Below are 27,877 nucleotides of genomic sequence, written 5' to 3'. Positions count from 1 at the left end.
GCACTATTGGGGTTAAACAAGGATGTCCATTGTTATCAACTCTCTTTGGTCTATCCATTGATCAATTGAAACAAATGGTACTTGACTTTATACAAGAAGGCATTGAAGAGGTCACTATATGCAATGCGATAATCATGCTTTTGTTGTATGCACATGATGTAGTGCTTCTAGCACACACTTTGGAGGATGCACAGAAGCTTATGGTTGTCCTTGAGAAAGTTTGCTTGCATAGTAGGCTGATTGTGAATGAATCCAAAACAAAGGTTATGCTTGTGAAAACCAACCATAAGGAGAAGCTATGCATTGTGTACAACAATGACACTTGAAGTTGTTGAGAGCTTTAAGTACCTTGGCCTTGAGGTTCCACTGTTCCGGCCAATAACAAGTGGCATGAATGTGTTATGTATCGTTTGGAAGGCGGAAAGAGAGCATATTATGCATTTGAGAACATGTGTAATGCGAGAAACATCACTGTTGGATTCTCAAGAAGTACCTTTTTGACACATTGGTGACACCAGTTCTTCTTTATGGAGTTGAAGTGTGGGGTGGGAGCATCTCAAAGTCTACTTGGAAAGAGTTTGAGAATGTCCAAAAGCATTTTCTTACAAACTTTCTCCGGAACACCATATATGCTCGTACTTCTTGAGTCACGATCTCTTCCAATTGAGGTTATGGGCATGGAAAGGGTTGTCGAGTACATGATAAAGATGCGTCAAAACCCCTACAATTGCATGGGAAGCAAGTAAAAAAGTTCAAAAGACGAATAAAAGCAAGATCTTGAACACGGGTTGGATGCAAGATATAAAGAAGTGGTTTGGAAGATGGGATGCATTACACTTGCTACATGATGCCTCAATAGACTACCGAGTGAATGAAGCTTTTCTACAACGCCAATGTATTACGGCTTGGGAGATATCCGATGGGTCACGCTTCATACATTACTCAAGCCATATTGCCCCCAACTATAAAACCATATACCAACATAAGTTCGAAAAAGTCTGAACTCACGAATTATAAGAGGGAAGGAACAAAGTACTCATAAAACTATGAAAGCAAGGGACACAAGAAAAAAAAACTATATCACTTTATTTGCTACGAAACAAAACTAGATAAAACAAAACATTATTAACTTAGAAATGTTTTTAGAAAAGGCATGCGCAAAATAAGTTGACACAGCTTACTTGGCTCAGGGGGTGCTCAGATGGCACTACTGTCCACCTGTGTGGCTCTTCCCTTCTCCCATCTCTTGATTTAGCCTCATTGTATATATGTTGCTTTTTCATTGGGAGAGTCTCCCCATCATGCTTGTTGTAGCCCTCTCTTGTAGAGGTGGATGTAGCCCTATGGGCAGTTTTCATTAACTAATAGAAGGATCTTTTTCTCGGTAAAAAAAAATAAAATAAGTTGACACAGCTTACTTGGCTAACTTAAAACAAGTACTCAACTTTAAATAAAAAAGGATAAGGCATCTTAAAAACTTAATCCTAGAAATCAAATTTCACACAACGACTTCTAAAAGAACAAATTCTTAATTCCTAACGCAAGCTAAATACGAAATCGAAAAATGAATACTACTACAAACCTACGAAGAAGGGGCTGCAAATAACCAAAGAAGTACAAAGGTCCAAACTTGACAACATGTGTCCTCAACTTCGCTACTTGTCTGAACAGGAAGAATAAGATTATGACCTTTATCATGCATAGCTTGGACAACAGCTATGACATCCTTACTCACGTCGTTAATGCCCAGAAGTAGGTGCACGTTTGTATAGAGGTCATTCATGCTTTAAGCGTACTCTACAAAACCAACGAGCTGAGTTTCTATCACCCTCCGAAGGTGATGGGCATACTCAGCCATGATAAAGGCTAGCATTTGTCAAGCTAGAGTAAAAATACTAGAAGCGCTAGAGATCAAAACAATAGTGTGTTACTAAGTCAAACAATAAGTGGGTTTTTAAGCTCTCCACTTTTATTGAAATTACTACTCATAATCTTGAACATTCCAAAAGAAGAAACATTAAAAATAAACTTACTACGATGCAAAATGAACGAATGTTTTTCATGATTCTTTTGAATGAGTATCCTTTCTCAACGAGTAAGGAAATAAGATGGCACGATTGAAGTTTAAAACAAAAGCTGATTTACTAGAACAAAGACGAGAAAATCTAAATAATTGAGAGCAAATGACACCGTACTTAGCTAAAAGAGAAATATTCGAAGAAATGTGAGGCATATGGATGATATTTAGATTATCATATTTTAGTTCGATGCGCTTATCATAGATATCTACTTCTAATCCCAAGGGAGTCTGAAAAATCTTAAGGTCTAAAAAGGCACAACAATCTACAATTAAGTTCACAGAACTCCTTAGGATAAATTCCTCCACCTACAAAACTCGAATTCAAATACATAAAATCTTGAAAATAAGGAACGTCGGGAACAAAAAGATAATCTACAAAGCTTCTTACATTGCATAACTTGTGCAAAAATATTAAGCAAGCGTTAGCAAGGACGAGACGCTCCATAAAATCAAACTCATAGGTAAAAAGATAGAAATTAGCAAGAAAAACAGCACAATTGGTGCCCATAGGGTTACCAATTGTTTGCTTGAAAAGAGAGTCACCGACGGTTATATATAAAATATCCAAAAGAAAATCTAAACAAGATATGATGTCAATGTCATCTACAATCCTAGTAAATCTCTTTCTTCCTTCGTCTACATCTTGTCACGTGCACATCTAACCCTATGTGTACGTGGACAAGCTACTTCATGACAAGGGTTCAGTTCACTTCAGTTAGCCTAAATTAGGAAGTGTTCTGGCACTTTTGTGAGTCTGTTCGCAGACCGTGCATGTCCAGACACTTAGAGTAGATACATATCCTCTAGTTGCACACAGCATGACCATCAGATTACCATCCGAACCCATCAAGAGCATTTTTACAGTGCATACGCCTATTTTCCCTATTTTAGCCAATTTTCACTTATTAGAACCTCAAGACTCCAGAACCTCAAGACTCAAGACCCTCAAGAAACTCAAGAAACTCAAGACTCAAGAACCAAGACTCACAAAAACCCAAGTTCCTCGTGAACTTATGAACCCAAGACTTCAGTGTATGGTCATTACCCGAAGCGGAATGGATACTTCGCATGGAGGTGATGAGCATGGCAGTGGCGAAGAAGAATTTTCCCCACCAGGAGGTTTTTTTTCCCCTCCCCCTTCCCCATCTACGCCAAGGATTGCACCAACTCCTATGGAAGCTTTGGTCAAGTCGATGATGGACATGATGGCACAACAAGAAGCGAATCGCGTTGCCGAGAAGCGTGAACGGCAAAAAAGACAAGAATCCTTGGATCGCGAAGTGCGCTTGGCGGCCGAGGAACGAAAAGAAAGAAAAGCAGAACGACAGGCAGCCATGGAGCAAGCGCGCTTGGCGGCCGAAGAAAGACAGGTAGAGCGTGAGGCACAGAGAGAACTACGCATGCAAGAGTTGGTTCGACAAGTTCTCACCTCGAAACCCGAGCCGGCCAATGATGATGGTAGTTCATCAAGTGGTGCAAGCCGAGATTCGGACTCCAACAACCCAATCACAGAGAAGGTCACGTTCAATAAATATGATGGTAAGATGGATGCTAGAGTTATTCATTCTTGGTTGCATTAATTTAATGCTTATTTTGCGACAACTAAGAAGACAGGGAATAACAAGGTTTTGACGGCAGCTATGTACCTTGCCGGTGATGCCATCAATTGGTACCATGCATGGCAAGAGGCACAATTGGCAATGCACCTAGAGGAAGCCGACGAAGACGCACCCCTTTCCTTCGATTGGGCCAACTTCCAAGACAAGCTCAAGGCGCGGTTTATGCCTCCTCAGTACCTAGCACGATTGAAAGAAGATTGGCGCAATCTCAAGCAGAATGGTATGCCGGTCATGTCTTTTTCTAACTGTGTTTTGCACCTCGGCACCCAATTACGCAAATCGAATGATGAGCGCAAAGAGGCTTTCCTTTTTGGGTTGGACGAATATATCAAGTTTGATGTAGAAGTCTTCGACCCAGCGGATCTCAACAAGGCGGTAGCTATTGCTCTCTCCCAAGAGATGAAGCACAACAAGGGCAAGCCTAAGGAGAACAAGTCGTCTCAAAGTACCTCCCAGGCTTCTCAGAACCCTCAGAATAGTAAGAGCGGTAAGAATGGTAAGAACAGTAACTCTTCTAACCAATCTTCCAATAGTCTCTCAGAAAAGAACTCTCCAAATGAACCTAAGGATAAAGCTAACACAATTGAATCTAAGCTCACTCCAGATGAAAAGGCAGAACAAGAAATTTTAGGAGGATACATCATGTCAGAAGAACAAAGCATTTATTCTAAGGAAGGTCGTTGTTTTCATTGTCACATCAAGAGTCACATAAAAAGTAACCTTGAATCTAATGAAACTAAAGAACCCACAGAACCCACTTCCTCTGTCAATGCAAAAAATGAGAACACGAGTGTGACCCATGTTTCTCATGATCCTCCCATTGATGAGTCTCTCATTAAGTGTTATGGTCATGTGAAGGGTCAACGCTTTGTCATATTGTTTGACCCAAGCAGTATGCATGATTTGATAAGTGACTCTCTTGTCGCAAGAGCCCGCTTGGAGGTTAGCAAGACATCTCCTCTCGAGGTGTCAGACTTCTCTCCCGGTAGAGTGCCTTGATGTTTTGTTCATTGTTCAACAAGTGTTCTGCCGCAGAAAATTTGTAGTCTCTCCTCTTTCAGGATGTGATATGCTTTTAGGCATTTGATGGTTTCGTGAGCATAACCCTCTCATTGATTGGGCAGAAAATACGTTCACTTTCAATGCCAGAAGTGACTCCCCCCTTATCATTCGTAGAGAGCAAGTTGTTCATTCTTCATCTCTCATTTCTAATGTGCAGGCGAAGATTGCAAAGAATCCGGAAAAGGAGACTCTTTCAGTCTCTTCTTTTCCAAAGCATGACACACATGATTTGCATGATAATGATAAGCATGATGATTTGCATGATCAAGTTGTGATTACTCACAAGCATGATGATTTGCAAGAAAAAGATGTGATTGTTCACAAGGATGACGGTTTAGTTGATGCTTTTTCTAGCGAAGCTAACCTCGTTACAGATTCGATCAATCACGAAGAATCGATCTTGGCTTTCGAGTCCAGGTCCACAGACCCCCACAGGAAGATTCAATCAATCACGAAGAACCGATTTTGACTCTCGAGTCGAGGTCCAAAGAACCCCACAGGAAGTATACTGTGTTCGAATGATTAGTCAGCACGCATTGTTCGAGTGTTTCATTCATGATGCTTTCCTGTATTTTAGTCACCGTCCTTATGTGATCTCTTTTCACAGGCATGACATATTGTACGATGAGCACGATTCACTCATGAATGAGCACGGATGTATGCGGATTACTCATGGAAAGATGAAATGTTTGCATTCAAAGAATTCACATTCCATGTCTCTTCCTTGGCATGATACAGTATCCGAAAGAGCACAAGAAGGATTGAGCATCAAGCATCGGCATTTCCATTGTGATTTGCCACAGTTGATTGATTTAGATCAAAAAGTCAAGATTCGACCCCATTGTTTGCGTGTGTTTGATGAACGGTTTGGCACTCCGTCTCTATGTTCATCTCCATTGCATGGACAATTTTTTCGAAGGAATAGAATTTTTCCAGTCACTTTACATGGAATGGGTATGTTCATGTTTTTCGTTGGAATTGATTTCAAGAATTTCATCCTCTGAGATTCTTGAAGAAGGTAGACGCATGACTATCGACGAAGTTGAAGCAACGAAGGAGCCACACAAGACTGTCGCTTTCGACGCGGCCCAAAGAAGCAAGCGTTGCAGACCTTTATGAAGTTCAAGTATCGCATGACCCACGCATCAGAGTGGGCCGCCGAAAAGTCCTTCCCAGGATTCCATACGCAATTCGGTACTAGTACCTCACTTTGAAAAGGAGGGACGAGCTACTTCATGACAAGGGTTCAATTCAGTTCAGTCAACCTAAATTAGGAAGTGTTTTGGTACTTTTGTGAGTCTGTTCGCAGACCGTGCATATCCAGACACTTAGAGTAGATGCATATCCTCTGGTTGCACACAGCATGACCATCAGATTACCATCAAAACGCATCAGGAGCATTTTTATAGTGCATAGACCTATTTTCCCTATTTTAGCCGATTTTCACTTATTATTTTTAAGTGACTTTTGTTGGGAAACTGGGTAGGGCAAAATGAGCAAGCATTTTATATAAGGGAACCTAGCACTAGCACTTTCTGGCAGAAGAGGGAGTAAGAACCAAGGTTCAACAGGCACCTTCTCAGCTAGACTCCCCCCCCATCAGCAAACCTAACGTTTTTCCCCTACAACAGCCCTGGCGTTTTTGCACGGCAGATCAATCTCGACAGTAGCAAAACAGCACAGCACCTACCGTTTTGGCATCAAATAGCAGAATCAGCCTAGCGTTTTTGCATCAGCATGAGCCCCTAGCATTTTGCAGATTCGTCCCGACAAGACCACAAGAGGCTTCAACGTTTTCAGTTTTCAGCAGTCAGACGCCGCAGTAGAAGTCCCGAACCCCGCAGATCTCACCTTCCCGCAGCACATTCTCGCGGCAGAGTCAGATCCAGTGTAGTTTACAAATTCAGCCTGGAAAACGCAGATTTCAGCATCTGCATTTTCAGCGCGTCGTCGTTGCATCGTCGTCATCGCCGCCGTCACCAACATAGAGTCAAAATTCAGCAGATAAAGATTTGTAGATTTCAGCCATTAGCGTTTTCAGATTTCAACCAATCTCGTCATCTACATTCTTACTTTTTAACCATAAGAAATCAAAGTTCAAAGCTTACATTTCTACTAGCAATGCTTTCTACCTATCCTTCTCAAGCTTGTACGCAAAAACTTTTCAAATAAGAGACTTGACTCTGAATTTAAGGTCCTCCAAATTTAGCTTCGTATATAGTGTTGTAAAATCAAAAGTTTGGAGACATAAAGGAGCAGATTTCTCCTTAAGGCTTCTTGAAAAGTTCAAAAACTTCATAACAGGAATCACATCTACTGAATCATTTAAAATCCAACTTGAACCGGTAGGTACGTCTGCTTCCTTTAGCAAATTTTTCACAATTCATTTACGCTAGGTAAAATACTAAAATGGCTTTGAAACAATAACGAAGCGATTTGGAAACCTCGGTCAAAGAGGTGTTACAAGAAGCAGCTATAAATCTAAGTTTTATCGGGTTCTTGTGGAACTTCCAAACAGTATATAAAAAAGGTAATTTAGGCTGGCACTTGAAACTCTCAGACTTACAAAAATCTTGATGTTTCAAGATAACCTCTTGCATTGAAAGATCACAACCATTGTAAGTCTGAGAGTTTACTTCACCTAACAAGCATTCTAAATAGAACTTTTTGCACGTAACAACAAAGTTATTAGAGCACTTATCTACGTAACAGATTACAAAATCACGATGAAATTTCCTAAGAGCATCACGATCAAAAGAAGATAAGCTATTCCTTCCTAAAGAAACGTTCCTAAAGCAAGATGCTTATTTCAAAGAAGCTTTCTTGAGGACTACAAACTTCCAATGAATAAAAACACCTTGAACTCCTAAAGACTCCTAAGACTTTACTACGAAACGAGAAATTCATTTCTCTATGGCTTTGAGAAGGCAAGAGTCATTCGAGGAAGGGAGCCTATATTTAGTACCTCTTGAGAAAAGGTCTTTTAAGAAATCCGAAAGAAGAATAGAACAATCGGCAGTAATTACATGACCCAAAGCTCCATTTATGTTTGAAGAAAAGGCAATTACAAGGGCAATCAATACTTGAAATAGCTAGCCTTTCTTGCTTTTTAAAATTACGTCCGATGTCACTATAGTTGAAAGCTTTTTGTCCTAAAGTTTTCACATAGTTTTCCCAACTACAAAACCATGTTCTTTGCTGAAAGAGAAAACCGTACTCACCCTTACATGCTTGAGCTTATCCCCTTGTCAGTGATACGCACTATCGCAGCCATTCGGCTTAGCTCCTACTCCCTACGATGCGAGACGGGGCGTTGAGGAAATGGAGAAGAGTCAAATCGAGTGTGCACATTATGCTCACTTCAAGTTCGAGAGTCTGAGTACCACACACTACTAGAGTACTCATCTTTTGGTCACATCTGAACTTGCTTTCCTCACATTTTCAACCATGACTTAGTGTCACGTGACACATCCAACCCTATGTGTACGTGGACAAGCTACAGCACGACAAGGGTTCAATCAGTCCAAACAATCTAGATTAGCCAGTGTTCTGGCACTTTTGTGAGTCTGTTCGCAGACCGTGCATGCCCAGGCACTTATTGTAGATGCATATCCTCTGGTTGCACATAGCATGATCATAAGCATTCCCATCAGAATCCTTCAGGGGAATTTTCCAGTGCATTTAGCCTATTTTCCCTATTTTTGACATTTTTCACTTATTATTTTTAAGTGACTTTTGTTGGAAAGTTAGGTAGGGCAAATTGAGTAAGTTTGTATATAAGCAAACCTAGACTAGCACTAAATGGCAGAAGAGGCAGCAGGAGCCCAAGCTCAACAGCAACTTCTCAAGCAAGAACCCCCACAGCATTGGTGTTTTTCCATCAAGCCTCATCGCCATCCAATCCCATCCCTAGAGTTTTGCATCAGGAGGTCATCGTCCTCATAGTCATCAGCCTCGCGTTTTTCATCATGAGGATTATCGCCCACACACTCCCAGCACCTAGCGTTTCCAGATTTCACCCCTAGCGTTTTTGGAGATTCTAGCGTTTGCAGATTTTCAGCCTTTCCAGCATTCCTAGGCGATTTTCAGCCCTAAAAGACCAGCACATTCAGCCAAAAGAACATCAGTTTTCAGCCCTAAGACCTGCAGAATTTCAGCGACAAAGATCAGTAGAATCAGCCCCAAAACCAGCGTTATGGATTTGCAGCAAATTTCAGTCCATAGCGTTTTTGGACAGCAGATAAAAGATTGCAGATTTCAGCCCTTAGGTCGGTTTCGCCATCCCCATCGTCATCGCCGATATAGCCTAGACTTGCATCAGTCACATGCATTCAGTTTGTGCAATCATAAGTAGATCACTCTCGCCGACGAGAGTGGGGCCTTCGGAGGAGGGTTTTACGTCTCTGGTGTCGTATCTCTCTTCTCTCTCTAGCTCTCAGTCTCATACACTTGCACGCACAGTGTCCATTCAATTTGTTTGTGACCATAGCACTCTCTCATTAAGAACGGAAGGCTCTCCCTTCCATAAGAACAAAAGGAACCTTGAGCACAATTCGGAGCACTCATCTTGAGCAAAGTTCAAACATTCATTCTGTTGCACCTTACATTGGTATCAAAGCTTTGACAGTGTTCTGTATCACTCAAGGAAAGAACCACAAGAACCACATAATTTTTTTTCCTTGTTGAGGTCGCACGAACCCAAGTTCACTTGGATGTGTCGATTCCTAATCGTGTTTTTGAAGAGTGAGAGGAAACCCAAGAACGAAGGGCTTGTCCGGCCTCCCCTTGTGCCTTTTTTCACTCATTGAGAGCGGACCGTGCACTTAGCGGCCGGCCAATCGACGTCAGGTGGGAAAAAGCAACCTTGGTGTGAGCGCAAGGCCGCCAAGGGGTGCGCCCGCGGAAAAGAGTAGAACTCGGGTGAACAGAAGATCCTTCTCAAACACAGATTGCAAGCGAAAGAAAACCTCAAGAACCTCAAGACCCTCAAGAACCCAAGACCCTCAAGAACCCAAGTTACTCGTGAACTTAAGAACCAAAGATCATAGTGCATGGTCATCACCCAAAGCGGAATGGATACTTCGCATACAAGTGATGAGCATGAGAGAGGCGACGAAGAGTTCTCCCCACCAAGAGATTTTTCCGACCCTCCCCCTTCTCCATCTACACCACGAGTTGTACCAACTTCCATGGAGGCGATGGTCAAGTCGATGTTGGACATGATGGCCCAACAACAAGAAGCGAATCGCGTGCGCGAAGAAGGAAACGAAAGAATTGCCATACAACAAGAAGCAAATCGCATTGCCTTGAAACGCGAGCACGGTGAACGAGAAGAAAGAAAAGCACAAAGACAAGAGGAAGCTGAAGTAAGACGAGCGGCCTTGGAGGCTGATCGGGAGGCTCAAAGAGAAGCAAGACGAGCGGCCTTGGAGGCCGAGCGTGAGGCTCAACGAGACCTCCGCACTCAAGAATTGGTTCGACAAGTACTTGTCTCAAAGTCCGAACCAGCCAAAGATCGTAAAAGTTCCTCAAGTGGCGCAAGCCACGAGGCAGATTCTAACAATCCAGGCACAGAGAAGTTGACCTTCAGTAAGTATGATGGTAAAATGGATGCTACGGTTATTCATTCTTGGTTGCATCAATTTAATGCTTATTTTGAGACAACTAAGAAGACACGGAATAGCAAGGCTTTGACGGCAACTATGTACCTTGCCAATGATGCCATCAATTGGTACCACGCATGGCAAGAGGCACAATTAGCTGCGCAGTTACAGGAAGCCAATGAATTCACGCCCCTTTCCTTCAATTGGGCTAATTTCCAAGACAAGCTCAAGGCGCGGTTTATGCCACCTCAGTACCTCGCACGATTGAAGGACGATTGGCACGCTCTCAAGCGAAATGGTATGCCGGTTATGTCTTTTGCTAATCATGTTTTGCAGCTAGGTACCCAATTACGCAAGTCAAATGATGAACGCATAGGGGCATTCCTTTATGGATTGGACGAGTATATCAAGTACGATGTCGAGGTGCTCGATCCAATCGATCTCAACAAGGTGGTAGCGATTGCTCTCACACAGGAGATGAAGCACAACAAGGGAAAGCCTAAGGAGAACAAGACTTCCACAAGTACCTCGCAGACTTCTCAGAACGGTAAGAATGGTAAGAACGGTAACTCTTCTAACCAATCTTCCAATAGTCTCTCAGAAAAGAATTCTTCCAATGAACCTAAGGGTGAGGCTAACACAATTGCTAAACCTAAGCTTACTCCATATGAAAAGGTAGCACAAGGAATTGTAGGACGATACATCACGTTGGTAGAGCAAAGCACTTATTCTAAGGAAGGTCGTTGTTTTCATTGTCACATTAAGGGTCACATAAAAAGAACATGTCCTAAGCTTGAATCGAATGAATCTAAGGAATCCACAGAACCCACTTCCTCTGTCAATGCAATTACTGATAACACGAGTGTGCCCCAAGTTTCTCTTGACCCTGCATTGATGATTCTCTCATAAAATGTTATGGTCATATGTCGGGGCAACGTTTTGTCATATTGTTTGACCCAGGTAGTATGCGAGATGTGATCAGTTCCTCTCTTGTTGAGAGAGCCCGCCTAGAAGTTAAGTCAGAAATCTCCTCTCGAGGTCTCTGGCTATTTTCCCGGTATGGACTCTCTCATCACGCAAGAGTGTCTTGGTGTGTTGTTTTCAATTCAACAAGCTACTTTCCGTAGAAGATGTTTTGTCTCTCCTCTCTCAAGATGTGATATGATTTTGGGCATTCGATGGTTTCGTGAGCTTAACCCTCTCATTGATTGGGAGGCTAACACTTTCACTCTCAATGCCAAAAGTGACTCTCCCATTGTCATTCATGGAGAGGAAGTTGTTCATTCTCCCTCTCTCATTGCTAATGTGCAAGACAAGATTGAACGGATTCAGGAGAAGGAGACTCTCTCAGTCTCTTCTTCTCCAAAGCATGACACACACGATTTGCATGATTATGAGAAGCATGATGATGATTTGATTGACAATGATGAGCATGATGATTTGGATGACAATGACAAGCATGATGATTTGCATGATCAAGATGTGATTTCTCACAAGCATGATGAGTTGCATGAAGAAGATGTGATTGTTCACAAGAAGGATGATGTATTAGTTGATGCTTTTTCTAGCGAAGCTAACCTCGTTGCAGATTCAATCAATCACAAAGGATCGATCTTGGCTCTCGAGCCTAGGTCCAAAGAACCCCCCCCCCCCAAGAAGTATTATGTGTTCGAATGATTAGTCAGCACGCATTGTACGAGTGTTTCATTCGTGATCGGTTCTTGTATTTTCGTCATCGTCTTTATGTGATCCCTTTTACTAGGCATGACATATTGTACGTTGAGCACGTTTCACTCATGAATGAGCACGAATGTATGCGGATTGTTCATGAAAAGCTGAAAAGTGTGCATTCAAGGAAGCCACATTCCATGTCTCTTCCTTGGCACGACACAGTTGTAGAAAGAGCACATGAAAGTATGAGCACCAAGCATGGGCATCTCCGTTGTGAATTGCCACAGTTGATTGCTTTAGATCAGAAGAGAAAGATTCAATCTCATTGTTTGCGTGTATGTGGTGAACGGTTTGGCACTCCGTCTATTGGTTCATCTACATTGCATGCACAGTCTAGTAGGACGACAAGATTTTTTCCACTCACTTTACATGGAATGGGTATGTTCATGTTTTTGTGTTGGAAGTGGTTTCAGGAATTTTCAGCCGTGGAGATTCTTGAAGAAGAAAGAAGCAGGACTCTAGACGAAGTTGAAGCATTGAAGGAGCCACAGAAGACTTTGCGTCGCTTTCAGCGCGGCCCAAAGAAGCAAGCATTGCAGACCTTTATGAAGTTCAAGTACCGCACGACCCACACATCAGAGTGGGCCAGCGAAGAGTCCCTTCCAAGATTCCGGATGCTATTGGCGATCTCCCTCGACACCATACAGTTCGGTATCAATACCTCACTTTGAAAAGGAGGGGATGTCACGTGACACATCCAACCCTATGTATCCATGGACAAGCTACAGCACGACAAGGGTTCAATCACTCCAGTCAGTCTAGATTAGCGAGTGTTCTGGTACTTTTGTGAGTCTGTTCGCAAACCGTGCATGCCCAGGCACTTATTGTAGATGCATATCCTCAGGCTGCACACAACGTGATCATAAGCATTCCCATCAGAATCCATCAGAATCCTTCAGGGGAATTTTCCAGTGCATTTAGTCTATTTTTCCTATTTTTGACATTTTTCACTTATTATTTTTAAGTGACTTTTGTTGGAAAGTAGGTAGGGCAAATTGAGTAAGTTTGTATATAAGAAAACCTAGACTAGCACTAAATGGCAGAAGAGGCAGTAGGAGCCCAAGCTCAATAGGCAACTTCTCAAGCAAGAACCCCCACAGCATTGGCGTTTTTCCATCAAGCCTCATCGCTATCCAATCCCATCCCTAGCGTTTTGCATCAGGAGGTCATCGTCCTCATCAGCATCAGCCTGGCGGTTTTCATCATGAGGATTATCGCCCACACATTCCCAGCACCTAGCGTTTCCAGATTGCACCCCTAGCGTTTTTGGAGATTCTAGCGTTTGCAGATTTTCAGCCATTACAGCTTTCAGCCTAGGCAATTTTCAGCCCTAAAAGACCAGCAGATTTAGCCAAAAGAACATCAGTTTTCAGTCCTAAGACCTGCAAAATTTCAACGACAAAGATCAGCAGAATTAGCCCCAAAACCAGCGTTTTGGATTTGCAGTAGATTTCAGCCCATAGCGTTTTTGGACAGCAGATAAAAGATTGCAGATTTCAACCCTTAGGTCGGTTTCGCCATCCCCGTCGTCATCGCCGACATAGCCTAGACTTGCATCAGTCACATGTATTCAGTTTGTACCAGTTTGTGCAATCATAAGTAGACCACTCTCGCCGATGAGAGTGTGGGGCCTTCGAAGGAGGGTTTTACGTCTCTAGTGTCGTATCTCTCTTCTCTCTCTATCTCTCAGTCTCATACACTTGCACGCACAGTGTCCATTCACTTTGTTTGTGATCATAGCACTCTCTCATTAAGAACAGAAGGCTCTCCCTTCCATAAGAACAAAAGGAACCTTGAGCACAATTCGGAGCACTCATCTTGAGCAAAGTTCAAACATTCATTCCGCTACACCTTACACTTAGACCTACACACTTTCCTCTCCCAGCCACAGTGTAGGCTCTTCATTGCGACTCTCATCACCACAATTTTGGAGTATCAAGAATCATTAATTAGCCACACACATACTACATCACATGTAACTTTGGTCCCATATGTCATATTTGACCTCCGAGCACAATAATAAAATCTATCTATAAAACCTCTCTCTCTCTCTCTCTCTCTCTCTCTCTCTCTCTCTCTCTCTCTCTCTCTCTCTCTCTCAAGAAAGAGGTTGATTCTATTACTTGAAAACCTCCCAGAACACCCAAATGGTGTCTATTCTTAGAGCAAGTACATCATTGTTTACATAGCAGGCCCGTAGGCATCAAATGGAAAACTGTAAAACGAAATACAACTATGCTCATGGCCAAACAGAAAAGATTGAAGTCCAGGCTCTCCTAAAGTGTCACGTGCACATCTAATCCTTGTGCATGTGGACAAGCTGCTTCACCTAGGATTCAGGTCAGCTTAGGAAGTGTTTTTGCACCTTTGTGAGCTTGTGAGCAAGCCGTGCATGTCCAGGCACTTAGAGTAGTTGCATATCCTTTGGTTGCACACAGCATGACATTCAGTACCCATCATGAGCATTTTACAATGCACAGAAACCATTTTCCCAATTTATCCATTTTTCACTTATTATTTAATGCGTGACTTTTGTGGAAAACTGGGTAGGGCAAATTTGCTAAGTCACTATATAAGAAGCCTAGCGCTAGCACTTTCTGGCAGAAGAGGCGGAAGAAGTTCCAGCAACTTGCAGTGCACCTTCTCAGCAAGACTGGCAGGAGACTTAGCATTTTCAGCCACAAGACAAACCTGGCGTTTTTGGACTTCCCACATCAGCCAGTGTTTCCAGATCCCAGCACTTGACGCTATAAGCGTGCAAATGACAAGGAAAACGAGTGCCTCTATAGCCTTGCACGAGTCACACCGTCGGAAGAAATTGCACCGCCGAAACCACCTGTGATAAGCACCTGTAAAGATTTATGAAGAACCCTTCTAGCATGAAGCACACTTGGAATTAGGAGAAACCAAGGAGATCACGACGTAGCTCGTCTCGAGTAGATGTCCGTAGAGTATCCATAGACTAAAAACAGAGGAAAAATCATTAATTAGCCACACACATACTACATCACACGTAACTTTGGTCCCATAGGTCATATTTGACCTCCGAGCACGATAATAAAATCTATCTATAAAACACCTCTCTCTCTCTCTCTCTCTCTCTCTCTCTCTCTCTCTCTCTCTCTCTCTCTCTCTCTCTCTCTCTCTCTCTCTCAAGAAAGAGGCTGATTCTATTACTTGAAAACCTCTCAGAACACCCAAATGGTGTCTATTCTTAGAGCAAGTACATCATTGTTTACATAGCAGGCCCGTAGGCATCAAATGGAAAACTGTAAAACGAAATACAACTATGCGCATGGCCAAACAGAAAAGACTGAAGTCCAGGCTCTCCTAAAGTGTCACGTGCACATCTAATCCTATGTACATGTGGACAAGCTGCTTCACCTAGGATTCAGGTTAGCTTAGGAAGTGTTTTGGCACCTTTGTGAGCCTGTGAGCAAGCCGTGCATGTCCAGGCACTTAGAGTAGTTTCATATCCTTTGGTTGCACACAGCATGACATTCAGTACCCATCATGAGCATTTTACAATGCACAGAAACCATTTTCCCAATTTATCCATTTTTCACTTGTTATTTAATGCGTGACTTTTGTTGGAAAACTGGGTAGGGCAAATTTGCTAAGTCACTATATAAGAAACCTAGCGCTAGCACTTTCTGGCAGAAGAGGCAGAAGAAGTTCTAGCAACTTGCAGTGCACCTTCTCAACAAGACTGGCAGGAGACTTAGCGTTTTCAACCACAAGACAAACCTGGCATTTTTGGACTTTCCAGATCAGCCAGTGTTTCCAGATCCTAGCACTTGACGCTATAAGCGTGCAAATGACAAGGAAAACGAGTGCCTCTATAGCCTTGCACGAGTCACACCGTCGGAAGAAATTGCACCGCCGAAACCACCTGTGATAAGCACCTGTAAAGATTTATGAAGAACCCTTCTAGCATGAAGCACACTTGGAATTAGGAGAAACCAAGGAGATCATGACGTAGCTCGTCTCGAGTAGATGTCCGTAGAGTATCCATAGACTAAAAACAGAGGAAAAATGAGAGAGATATGGCCATCTGAAGTTGCTCAAAAATGAGCTCTCTGGAAAGTGTGCAGGTGTTACAGCTATTAAAATGGGGCTCCTCTTATCCTCTTTAATCAAATCTTTCTTCTCTCTCTCCTCAGCTGACATGGCCTTTTGGGGTTTTCATTTCATTGGTTCATTTTGAGCCTTTTTTGGTAAAGCTTGGAGCCAAGTCGATGCCTTTGTGCTCAAGGGAAGGGGTAGGCACTTGTCCAGAGAACCAAACAGAGGAGGAAGCGCTTGGGTAGGCAGTGTGAACAGCTGGAAAAAGGCGCCCCGTCTCCTTTGAGTCTACAAGCTCTCTCCTCCAAGCTCCTCACCAAATGATTCAAACAAAGGGAGCTCCTCACTTGCCCTATATACCCACCCCCCATCCTCTCCTCACCCCTTCCCATGTGGGATAATTTCCATGCCACATGGCAACTTCCTCCACAATCCTCCTTACTCCCTCATGCCCAAGTTAATTTCCAGCTACTCCTCCAAGTGAGAGAACTTCCCAGTCAACTTTCCAAAAGCATAACTTGCTGCTCCGGTCACCAAATGACACACCGTAAATTACGCTTTGGAGCCCATCACCTCAGCTACTTCTAGAAATTTCAAATCTCAGCATTTCTAATTCTAAGTGTCACAATCGGGAGAGCATAACAATATAAAATATACTCGGATAAATAGAATTTATCACTTAATACTGAAGCCAAAGGATATAGAGAGAAATAGATAGAGAGAGAGATAGAGAGTGAGAAGATCGACATAGTATTGGGGACCAGAAGATGGGCTGGTCCCCCCCCCCCTAAAGAGTATTCTTTATTAGGGAGAATCTTTTTACAAGCACAAGAACCGGAGAAAACCCCTCCGTTCTAAATCTCTAACTTGATGGTCGTTCCTTCCCATAAGGGAAAATCCGAGAGACAAGCTCTCAATCCTTTTTCCGTCTGTACTCAGAGTTGAGACTCCGCAAACAATTTCCGAATGCCGTTTTCGGAATTCCCAAGCGTAGGCCGAAGCCTTCTCGCTTCTCCTTCGCGATGAAGTACCTGCAAACACACGACAACAATGCGTATGGCGAATCCACAATAGGTACATGTCGCTCTTGCGCGAGAAAAGCGACTTCCGTGCTTCGTACTCTCGCGATCTCTCGCGTCTTTTGGCGGCAGAGTCTTCTCTTGCTGGCGCTGGCAACCTCTCTTCAGTGAGGGCATGTGGTGCTTTTATAGCTCCTTCACCACGGCACGAATAGCTGCTCGCGGAGAGATCGCGGCCTTTTTTTTTTTTCTGTTCTACCCGAAATAGGGAGAGAGAATTCACTGGCTGGTTTTGTTGCTTTATTTTCTAAGTGGCTGCCCACTTATTAAGTGGACGGAACGCATATTTTTCAAATTGGTCTGAACCTGCCCAAAAACTCAATAAAACCTTATAAGTTAAAATCGATGCTTTCACAGCACTTCCCAGGCGTCCATGGATGCAACCACATGCACGAATGCAATGCAAACATAGATTCCTCGCGGAAAAGCGTCTGCTCTTCCCGAAAAACTCGTTAAAATATTCCGCTTTTTAAAAAAAAGCTTCTCAGAACCCATCTTTATTCTTGTGCTTGCGTCTTTACGCATATTCCTCTTTCCAGTTCGGATTTCCTCTCGACTATGGATATCCTCTTTCCGATGCACCTGTCACCCACCTTGTGACGCATCAGGAATACCCATCACCTAGTCCTTTCCTACCGAACTTACGGTACAATCCCCTTCACGATGCTCTATGTCACCCATCCTATGACGCATCAGAGATGTCCGTTCCCGGATGGTTGGATACTTCTTCCCGATGCTCCTTGTCACCCATCTGATGTGACGCATCAGAAGTACACGTTCTTGGTGGCCTTACAGATATTCCCGTTCACAATGCTCCCGTCATTACTCTGATGGACGCACTAGGAATATTCTGTACTCGGATATCTCCAGTGAGAAAAACCCTCTCACTTAAAATTCCAATATTCATTTAGAATTATTTTTCCTTGGTGTTCCAAGCGAGAAAACCCTCACTTATAAATCCAATAATTCATTTAGAATTATTTTTCTGTCAGATAAAGCCAATTTAGCAACATCCCTCTCACTTATAAACAGTTGTCCTCAACTGTAGAGGTCCAACTGAACTGCCGGGGAGAAACCGGAAAATTTCAAATCTTGCTCAATGGTGAGTTGAGCCAGTCCTTTCTCAAAAGAGAACTTAGAAATTAAATTAAACAAAAATTCAATAATTCAATACTTACCTTACCAGTTCATGTCCTTCCTCTAGTACCTCGAGGATATCCTTCACCAATCATCAAACTTACGAGCCGTGAAAGAACTCGTCATTCGCGTCTTTCCAACAGATCGAACGTTTCCTCATTCGAGAGTCTGTTAACTCAATTCCACCTTCTCAATCCGAAAAGAATAATCCTCCTAGAAATCAATCTAGGTATTTGTCTTTGCGCATAATGCTACGTTGTTAGTCCTTAGGATATTAAACCTCTTGTGTCCTCCCACATAGGAAATGCCCAAATCATAGAGTATTAAACCTCTTGTGTCCTCCCACATAGGAAATGCCCAAATCATAGAGTATTAATCTCGATGTCTTCCTTCACAAACAAAGTCTGGGATTACCTTAAAGAAGGTTCTTGTTTCAGGCCGTCGCTCAACGTAAGCGGACGGTTCCAATCCGAAGATTCCTTGTACACAGCGGCACTTTCTTCTAATCTTTTCCTCCTACGAGTTATTACCACCAGCAGTGTTTTCTCGACGCCCATTAGCGTCTCTTCCTTACAAAATCATCAAAAATGATTCACCTTGCAAGCATCAATGACGACTTGCAAAATCTCAGGCAGATAGGATTCTAGCCATAGCATTTTCTGAACGTACGTTCAAACCCGGTTCACAATAGAGCGAACCCTCTTTGATTCTCAGGGATGTTCTCCCATATGTAATTCTTACCATTTTGAAACGGTTGGCGAACTATATTCTTACGAACATAATAGTTCGAATTTATTCCAGCAGCGTGTAAATGCTACTTGACCTGCTCGTGGAGAAACATATACCGCAACCAAAAGTTGCTACTGTAATGGTAAAAGCACATAGCGTACTCAATGATCAACGACCATCAGAAAACCTCTTCTCCGTAGAGAAACTCAAATTCCTTCTACCAAACACATCTCAAATAGAGATTCTTGTGTCGGAATATTCTTGCGCGCAAAAAGGCGCTCAAGAGAGTATAACAAACTCTCGTCCAGTTCCTTGGCATAGGTCTGCATCTTCGTGTGTTATCCATGTACTCAAAAGTGTACATAATTCTTAAGCTGTGTTAAAGTTTCGGTGAACCTGGGAAATTACCTTCCCTTCGTAAGATCCTTAGAGCGAAGACGCTCAACTTGATGATCACTTGGCTCGATCTTAGAGCAAAACCCGCTCATCAAATAATCTAGGATTTTAATCCTTGGATTGCTCAAGCACAGGCCGTAGTCGTCGCTTGTTCCTTCCCTCCTAAAGAGAGTGTTCATTCACTTGTGCAAAAAGCACTACCATATCTTCCCTTACCGTGTAGGGGGTGTGGGCTTAAAGAGTACTCAAGCTTTATGAAAGCTTTTCTTTGCTTGAAATCTCAGAATGGTTCCTTTATAATTTCCTACCCGCAGTAGCAGGTAATCTGTTCGAGAATTACCGGATACCAGATCAATAGTTGACCTTCCGGCTAGTTAAGCAAACCAATTCATCTCAGAAACAATGTTTCAGTTTGATCCTGCTCTCATAAACACTCGAGAGTGGTAGTCCCGGTTAGACATAACCGTATCTTGTGCAAAAGAGCAAACAAGCACAATGCACTTTATGATTTCCTCAAAGATGTAACTTTGATCAGACCTGCCCTCTCACTTGAAGTTTGAGGGTCTTCTATTCAAAAAACTCAGGAGTTAGATTGAATTCCCTTACTCCAAACTTTCTCCGGATAGCAACGTATCCTTCGAGGAGAGGTAACAAAAATTCATTGTTTCTGTGTTCAATGGTTCCCATCCCACTGTGGGGATTAAATTCTATGTACACTGAGGTGTACACTTTCAGCTTGTATTGCTGTCTCCACCATCTACTGCAAAGTATTTTGCAGATGGGTTTACAAAATTTGGGCAAAAGTCTCATTAAATTTGTTCATCTTTCCTTCCTTAGAGAGGATCAAGAATGGAGCTACCTTGGCAAGAGTGAACAAGTGCTTGCTTTGACTAGCTCGTGTTCCTATTGGGCAAACCGATCCCAATCTTCTTAGATGCCTTCCTCAAGTGTAGAGGAAAAAAATTTTGTTCGAAAATTCAGCCTTGAATTGAATCCAAGTCTTGTTGTAAGTTCCTTACAGAGCTTTGGTATACCACCAAGTACTTGCAATCCCCTTGAGGTGTTTGGTCACATGCCTCACCTTCGATGCTTTTTTTTCAGAAATTGCCGTTTACAAAGGCAACTTCAAACTTGTCGAATCAAAGCGGTAGCTTTCGGGGCATCTTCCCTTCCGTCAAAAGTATCAAACTTGACTGGAAGTGTTCTTAGGTCTAGAGACCTTCTTCATATCCTTCCCAAAATGGCGGGATTTCATGGCTATAGTTCTGGATTGACGTTCATGGATATTTTCTGGATTCTGAAGGATCTCAAGCATTCCGCTCCTTGCATTCTCTAGGTTCTTGAGCATCATGCTCTTGTCGCCTTCTCAGAGAATCCCGAGTCTTGTGTCGACTTCTTGCAGAGAGAAAAAAAAAATTCCAACTCTACGAGCTTTTCCTTGCAGGACTTAGGGTTCCGCCTGCTTACTTCTCTCTTGGCTTGTCATGGCTTCTTCCCGTATCTTCCCAGAGTCGTCCTCCTTTACAGAGAAAGAGAGGAGACAATGCTTTGATACCACTGTCACAAACGGGAGCGCATAACAATATAAAATATACTCGGATAAATAGAATTTCTCACTTAATACTGAAGCCAAAGGATATAGAGAGAAATAGAGAGAGAGAGAGAGAGAGAGAGAGATAAAGAGTGAGAAGATCGACACAGTACTGGGGACCAAAAGATGGGCTAGTCCCCCTCCTTAAAGAGTATTCTTTATTAGGGAGAATCTTTTCACAAGCACAAGAACCGGAGAAAACCCCTCCGTTCTAAATCTCTGACTCGATGGTCGTTCCTTCCCGTAAGGGAAAATCCGAGAGACAAGCTCTCAATCCTTTTTCCGTCTGTACTCGGAGTTGAGACTCCGCAAACAATTTCCGAATTTCGTTTTCGGAATTCCCAAGCGTAGGCCGAAGCCTTCTCGCTTCTCCTTCGCGATGAAGTACCTGCAAACACACACGCAAACACATGACAACAATTCGTATGGCTAATCCAAAATAGGTACATGTCGCTCTTGCGCGAGAAAAGCGACTTCCGTGCTTCGTAGTCTCGCGATCTCTCGCGTCTTCTGACGGTAGAGTCTTCTCTTGCTGGCGCTGGCAACCTCTCTTCAATGAGGGCATGTGATGCTTTTATAGCTCCTTCACCACGGCACGAATAGCTGCTCGAGGAGAGATCGCGGCAGTTTTTTTTTCTTTTTTTTTTTCTGTCCTACCCGAAATAGGGAGAGAGAATTCGCTGGCTGGTTTTGTTGCTTTACTTTCTAAGTGGCTGCCCACTTATTAAGTGGACGGCTGGTATATTTTTAAAATTGGTCTGAACCTGCCCAAAAACTCAATAAAACCTTATAAGTTAAAATCAATGCTTTCACAACACTTCCCAGGCATCCCTGGATGCAACCACATGCACGAATGCAATGCAAACATAGATTCCTCGCGGAAAAGCGTCTGCTCTTCCCGAAAAACTCGTTAAAATATTCCGCTTTTTAAAAAAGGCTTCTCAGAACCTATCTTTATTCTTGTGCTTGCGTCTTTACGCGTATTTCTCTTTCCAGTTCGGATTTCCTCTTGACTATGGATATTGTCACAAAACGGGAGCGTACACGAGCACTTAAAAATCTGAAAAATATAATACTTTGCAAACATGAGAGAAGGGAGAAGATCGACACAGTATTGGGGACCAGAAGATGGGCTGGTCCCCCCCCCCCCCGTTAAGAGTATTCTTTATTCAGGGAGAATTCTTATACAAGCATGAGAACCCGAGGAAACCCCTCCGTTCTGTAATCTTAGACCCGAAGGTCGTGCTTTCCCGTAAAGGGCTTGGGCGCAAGGCCGTTCCTTCCCGTAAGGGACTTAGGCGCGAAGCCGTACTTTCCCGTAAGGGACTTAGGCATAAAGCCGTACTTCCCGTGAAGGGCTTTCCCGTAAGACGGGAGGTTCCTGCAAAACAAACCACACAAAGCAATAATTCTCAATGCGTATCAACACCTTATACCTGTCGCTCCTTGCTCGGAAAAGCGACCTCCGTACTCAATCGTCACACGAACACTTGCCGTTTCCGTCGCCAACCTCTGCTCCAGAATCCCAGCGCTAGCACTTTCTGCTGCTCCCGGCCTCCCCAAAAACTGAACGCTTGCTGCCCTTTTATAGGCCCTGGCACCCGGCGGGAATAGCAGACGAAAAAGCAGAGCCCTGGCGCCCTAGAGAGAGGAGAGAGAAGAATCGCTGATTCTGGCGCTTTCTAGAGAGAGGAGAGAGAGAGAGAGAGAGATCGCAGATTTCAGCCCATGCGTAGGTTTTTAGCGCTGGATTTTTAGAGCCTTGCTTTATTTTATTAATAAAAAGGCTGGTCACTTAAAAGTGACCGGCCACTTAATAAAATAAAGTGTGAACCTGTTCAAACTTTAAAAAATCACTCAGTTAGTGAAAACCATGCTACACGAACACATTCCAGGCGTCCCCGGGTGCAGGACACGGCACAGATGCAATGCAGACACAGACTCCTCGCGGGAAAACATCTACCCTCCCGCGAATGTTCCTGCTTTTCGTAAAAAGCTTCATTGAACCCATCTTTATTCTTGTGCTTGCGTTCTTAGGCGTATTTTCTTACTAAGTTCGGATTTCCTCCTTAGCCTACGGGATGCCCCCTTACTAATGCACCTGTCACCCATCATGTGACGCATCAAGGGCACTCATAACCCGGCCCTTTCCACCGAACTTACGGAAACTCCTTCGCGATGTTTACCGTCACCCATCAAATGACACATCAGAGTTGTCCGTTCTTGATGGCAGTTCCTGTAGCTACAATCTTTTAACAGTTCTTAGTGCACACAATAAAATATCCTAAAAATGAGATTAATCATTAAAAATAAGAAAATAGTCCAATTAGCAACATCCCTCTGGCCTCTAAACAGTTGACCTCAACTGTAGTGCTTGGACATATACCTCCAGTATCTCGGGATAAGCTGCTAATTCCTCCTGCGTCATCCACTGAGCATCTAGATGCGAATAGTTCTTAAACTTAACCAAATACTTCCGTGTTATCTTTCCGGATTTGAGAGGCCGCTCCTGATGACTTACTATGTGCTCCGGTTGGAGTATTTCTTCTGTTTCCTCAACCTCAGGAGGTTCCTCAGCACTAGGCTGGCTTGGAGGCAGTCCCACATACGGCCGGAGTAAACTGACATGGAAAGCATTATGGATCCTCCAATTAGGCGGTAGCTCTAATCGAAAAGTGACATCATTCACTCGCTCCGTGATCTTAAACGGCCCATAATAACGCGTAGAAAGTTTTACCACTTTTCCCTTATGAGACGCTTGTTTCTTAAGTTTTGCCTGCTCAAACTTGAGTAAGACTAACTGTCCGTCTGTTAAGTCTAGATTCCTCCTATGCTTGTCTGCAGCTTTCTTATGCTTTTCCTGAGAGCGTAGAATAGCTCTCCTAACTTGCCCGTAGGCTGTGTCCAAATCCCGAACAAATTCATCTGCTGCAAAGATCTTATCCTTAGTTAAAAGGATCGGTGGAAGCAAAGGCTTGCCATAGAGAATCTCAAAAGGTGCTTTCCCCGTCGATGAGTGTATGGTATTGTTATACGCATACTTGACAAGAGGCAAATATTTCTCCCAGTCAGATTGCCGGTCTGACACATAAGCTTTTAACATATCCAATATTGTCGAATTGGCTATCTCACTTTGCCCGTCCGTTTGAGGATGGTAGGCAGATGAAAAATTCAGCTTCGTACCAAGATTATCCATCAAGGCACGCCAAAAATTTCCTGTCATGCGAGGATCTCAATCACTCACAATAGACTTAGGCATTCCATGATACTTAAAGATCTGTGCCAGGAAGACCCTAGCCATATGTTCTGCTTTGATCGTTTTCTTGACTGGTATAAAGTGTGCTTGCTTGCTAAACCTGTCCACAATGGTCCAGATCGCGTCATTCCCAGTCTGAGTTCTAGGGAGGTCCATGATGAAGTCCATGGCAATACTTTCCCAAGGTTCATTAGGCACAGGCAATGGTTGTAATAACCCAGGCGTCTTATGCCGATCATACTTCACTTTTTGGCAAACCAAGCATTCCCTGACATACTTATCAATGTCAGCTTTCAGGCTAGGCCAAAAGAAATATCTTTCCATTGCTAAGGTCGTAGGGAGAATACCCCGATAACCCGCATAAGGCGAAGCGTGTGCTTCATCCATGATCTTCTTTCTTAATGGTTCCGCCACACATATGGCCTGATGGTGGTAGAGATAACCGTCCCGGATGGAATAGGGAAACTCATTCTCTCCACGATGTAGCTTTCCCCAAATGGTGGAGAAGTCTGGGTCATTCGGATACAAATCCGGTAGTGCTTCTAATTCTTGGTGATACACCGAAGTGATAGCGTTCACCCTTGGCCGTCTAGACAATGCGTCTGCGACCACATTCTTACTCTCAGCCGTGTGAAGGATCTGAAAGTGAAACATAGACAAAAAGTTGGCCCATCTCATCTGCTTCTAAGATAGTTTCCTTTGCGTAAGAAAATACCGCAAACTCTCGTGATCAGTTTTGATCACAAAATCCGCTCCTAGAAGATAGTGCTTCCAGTTGGATAAGGCGTGAATCACAGCCGTGAGTTTCTTTTCGTAGATTGATGCATGCAACTCTGCATCCTTAAGCCGTCTGCTTTCGTAGGCCACTGCATGGCCTTCTTGGTTTAACACTGCTCCGATGCAATCGCCTGAAGCATCGCAATGAACCTCAAATGGTTTCCTTAAGTCAGGCACTATCAAAATAGGTCCATGGCTTAGCAAGTACTTGAGCCGATCAAAAGCTCCTTGTTGTCTCGATCCCCATTTGAAAGGAATCTTCTTCTTTGTCAAATCATGAAGTGGTCTTGCTACATGAGCAAATCCTCGGATAAACCTTCGATAATACGAACATAATCCCAGGAAGCTACGTACATCATGTACCGTAGTGGGAATAGGCCAATCTTCTACCACTCGGATCTTGGCAGGATCCATACTCACTTGATTGTGAGAGACTATATGGCCGAGATAGTGTATCTCTGAGAGAAAGAACTCGCTCTTCTTTGCATTCACATGCAACTCATGCTTTCGCAATTCTTGAAACACTAAGTCCAAGTGCTTCCGATGTTCCCCTTCTGACTTAGAGAAGATGAGTATGTCGTCAAAGAATACTCCCGTAAAAGCTCGATACTGGCTGAAAATGCGGTCCATCATGCGATTGAACGTCGCAGGAGCATTGGTCAAGCCGAAAGGCATTACCAAAAATTCATATAGTCCAAAGGTTGTGCGGAAAGCAGTCTTATGGACATCCTCAGGGGCGATCCGTATCTGATGATACCCACTCTTTAAGTCTATGCGACTAAAGACACTTGCACCCTGCAACTTATCAAGTATATCATCAATCCGAGGGATCGGAAAGCGATTCTTGACCGTGATCTTGTTTAAAGACCTATAGTCTATGCAGATTTGAAACGTGCCATCTTTCTTCTGCACCAGTAAAACTGGAGAGCAGTAGGGTGAAGCACTGGGCCGTACTAACCCTTTCTCTAGAAGCTCATCAACTTGCTTCAAAATTTCCTCTTGTTGAGCAAGACTCACCCGATAAGGGGGTTGATTGGGAGGCGAGCTACCCGGTATGAGATCTATGCGGTGATCTTCCGGGCGTACCGGAGGGAGTTCATCAGGAAGTGTTTCCGTGAAACAATCTTTGTACTTTTCAATAAATTGAAGACGCTTCATTTCCAGACTAGAGAGAGAGTCCCTACTAGTTTTATCCTTCTCTCGTGCAAAAATCAAGTAAGCAGAAACACACTTCTTCATTTCTTTCTTAATGGAGATATGGCTTACCATTGGGAACTGCCAATCTCCTACATCAGCATGAATCTTTATTTTCTTACCCCCATGTTCAAAAGTGAGGGTCTTTTCCACATAATCGGGAATAGGTGTTATGTGGAAGTGCCATGGCATACCCAAGATGATATCACATCCCTCAATGGGTGCCATCAAAAATGATTCGCGGTCCTTGTACTCGCCAATCCGAAGATTGAGCTGTCCTTGCACGGGAGTTGCATTGGTTGTCAACCCCTCGAATGCCGATCCGGATGTAACCGGTGTGCCAAGCTGAGCCGGTGTGAGGCACAAACGTTCCGCAATATCCAGGGAGATGAAGTTATCTGTGGATCCTGGATCATAAAGAATCAGTACTCGTTGGTTGTTCAAAGACCCCTAGCCCTTCAGAAGTTGACGCTTCCCTTTCTCCGTTTCCGTGTTTCCTTGAACATCAGGAATTGAGTTCGAGCTTGGCGGTGCGGGCTCCTTCCTTGCTTTCTCTTGCCTTGAAGAGGCTTGTTCTTGCCGTTGCTGCTTTAGCGGGCAATCCAGTTTCATATGCCCTTTCTCGCCACAGTAGAAGCATCTTCCTTCCTCTCTGAAAGTTTGAAGTTGAGTAGGAGAAAGATACTTAGTTCGCTTGCCATTGCCCTCTGGCTTCTTAGAGTGATCATCGTCCCTAGATGGAGGACGTTTTCTTCCTTGGCCTCCTTGGTCATCATAGACCCCTCTTTGTCTTGCACGATAAGTGCTATGCTCCATTTTTCTGGGCGTCCCAGTTGAGTGCAAATCCTCAGCAATGATTGCTGACTCCATCATCCTCTGAAGAGTATCATGCGGATACACCTTCATACTCTTTCGAAGCTGTGGTTGGAGACCCGCTTCGAACTTTCGTTTCTTTTCCTCGTCGGCAATCTTCATGAAGGGAGTGACCTTCAGAAGAACCGACCAATACTTGTCCACATAAGTCGTTACTCTTTCATGTTCCTTCTGGGCAAGCCAGTCCCATTCCTTCCGTATGTCCTGCTCGAAGTCAGGTGGAAGAAATTGTTCATAAAATTCAGATTTGAAGCTCTCCCAAGTTCTGGCCTGAGAACCTTCCAGAATCTTGGCTAACCACCAATTACTTGCCGTTTCCTTGAGGTGCATCCCCACATGGCGTAATTTGGATCTTTCTGTGAAGTGCCCATTGGTAAAGGCGACTTCAAACTGCCTGATGAAGGACAGTGCTTTGGAGATGTCTCTCCGTCCGTTGTAGGTTTCGAACTTGATGTCCTTGTCGCCCGATTTGAAGACTCTCATACAATGTTGAGATTTGCGACCATGCTTCTTGAATCGAGGCTTATCTTTAGGTTAATGTAGGGTAGTAGTAGTAGCAGCTTCCTTCTTCTGTCGAGATGATCGAGAAGTAGAAGTATAATCAGGAGAGTAGGATGGAGATGAGATAGAGATGTCCTTGCTCTCGTCTAGCAAAGAGAGCGCTTTTTCCTGGCCTTTCCTTGGA

The 27,877-nt window shown here is 43.5% G+C and overlaps 1 protein-coding gene across 1 annotated transcript in view; it reads right to left on the bottom strand.

Moving 5' to 3' along the window:
* The window catches only part of LOC147445969 (peptidyl-prolyl cis-trans isomerase FKBP15-1-like), an 86,684-nt gene that overhangs the window by 35,042 nt on the left and 23,765 nt on the right, over nt 1-27,877 (bottom strand). The window lies entirely within an intron of this gene.

This window comes from Adiantum capillus-veneris, chromosome 12, assembly GCF_014529385.1.
Source record: "Adiantum capillus-veneris isolate H3 chromosome 12, ASM1452938v2, whole genome shotgun sequence".
NCBI classification, from domain to species: Eukaryota; Viridiplantae; Streptophyta; class Polypodiopsida; order Polypodiales; family Pteridaceae; genus Adiantum; species Adiantum capillus-veneris.
The sequence above is the reverse complement of the archived record's forward strand: the minus strand, read 5'-3'. Positions and strand labels throughout refer to the sequence as shown.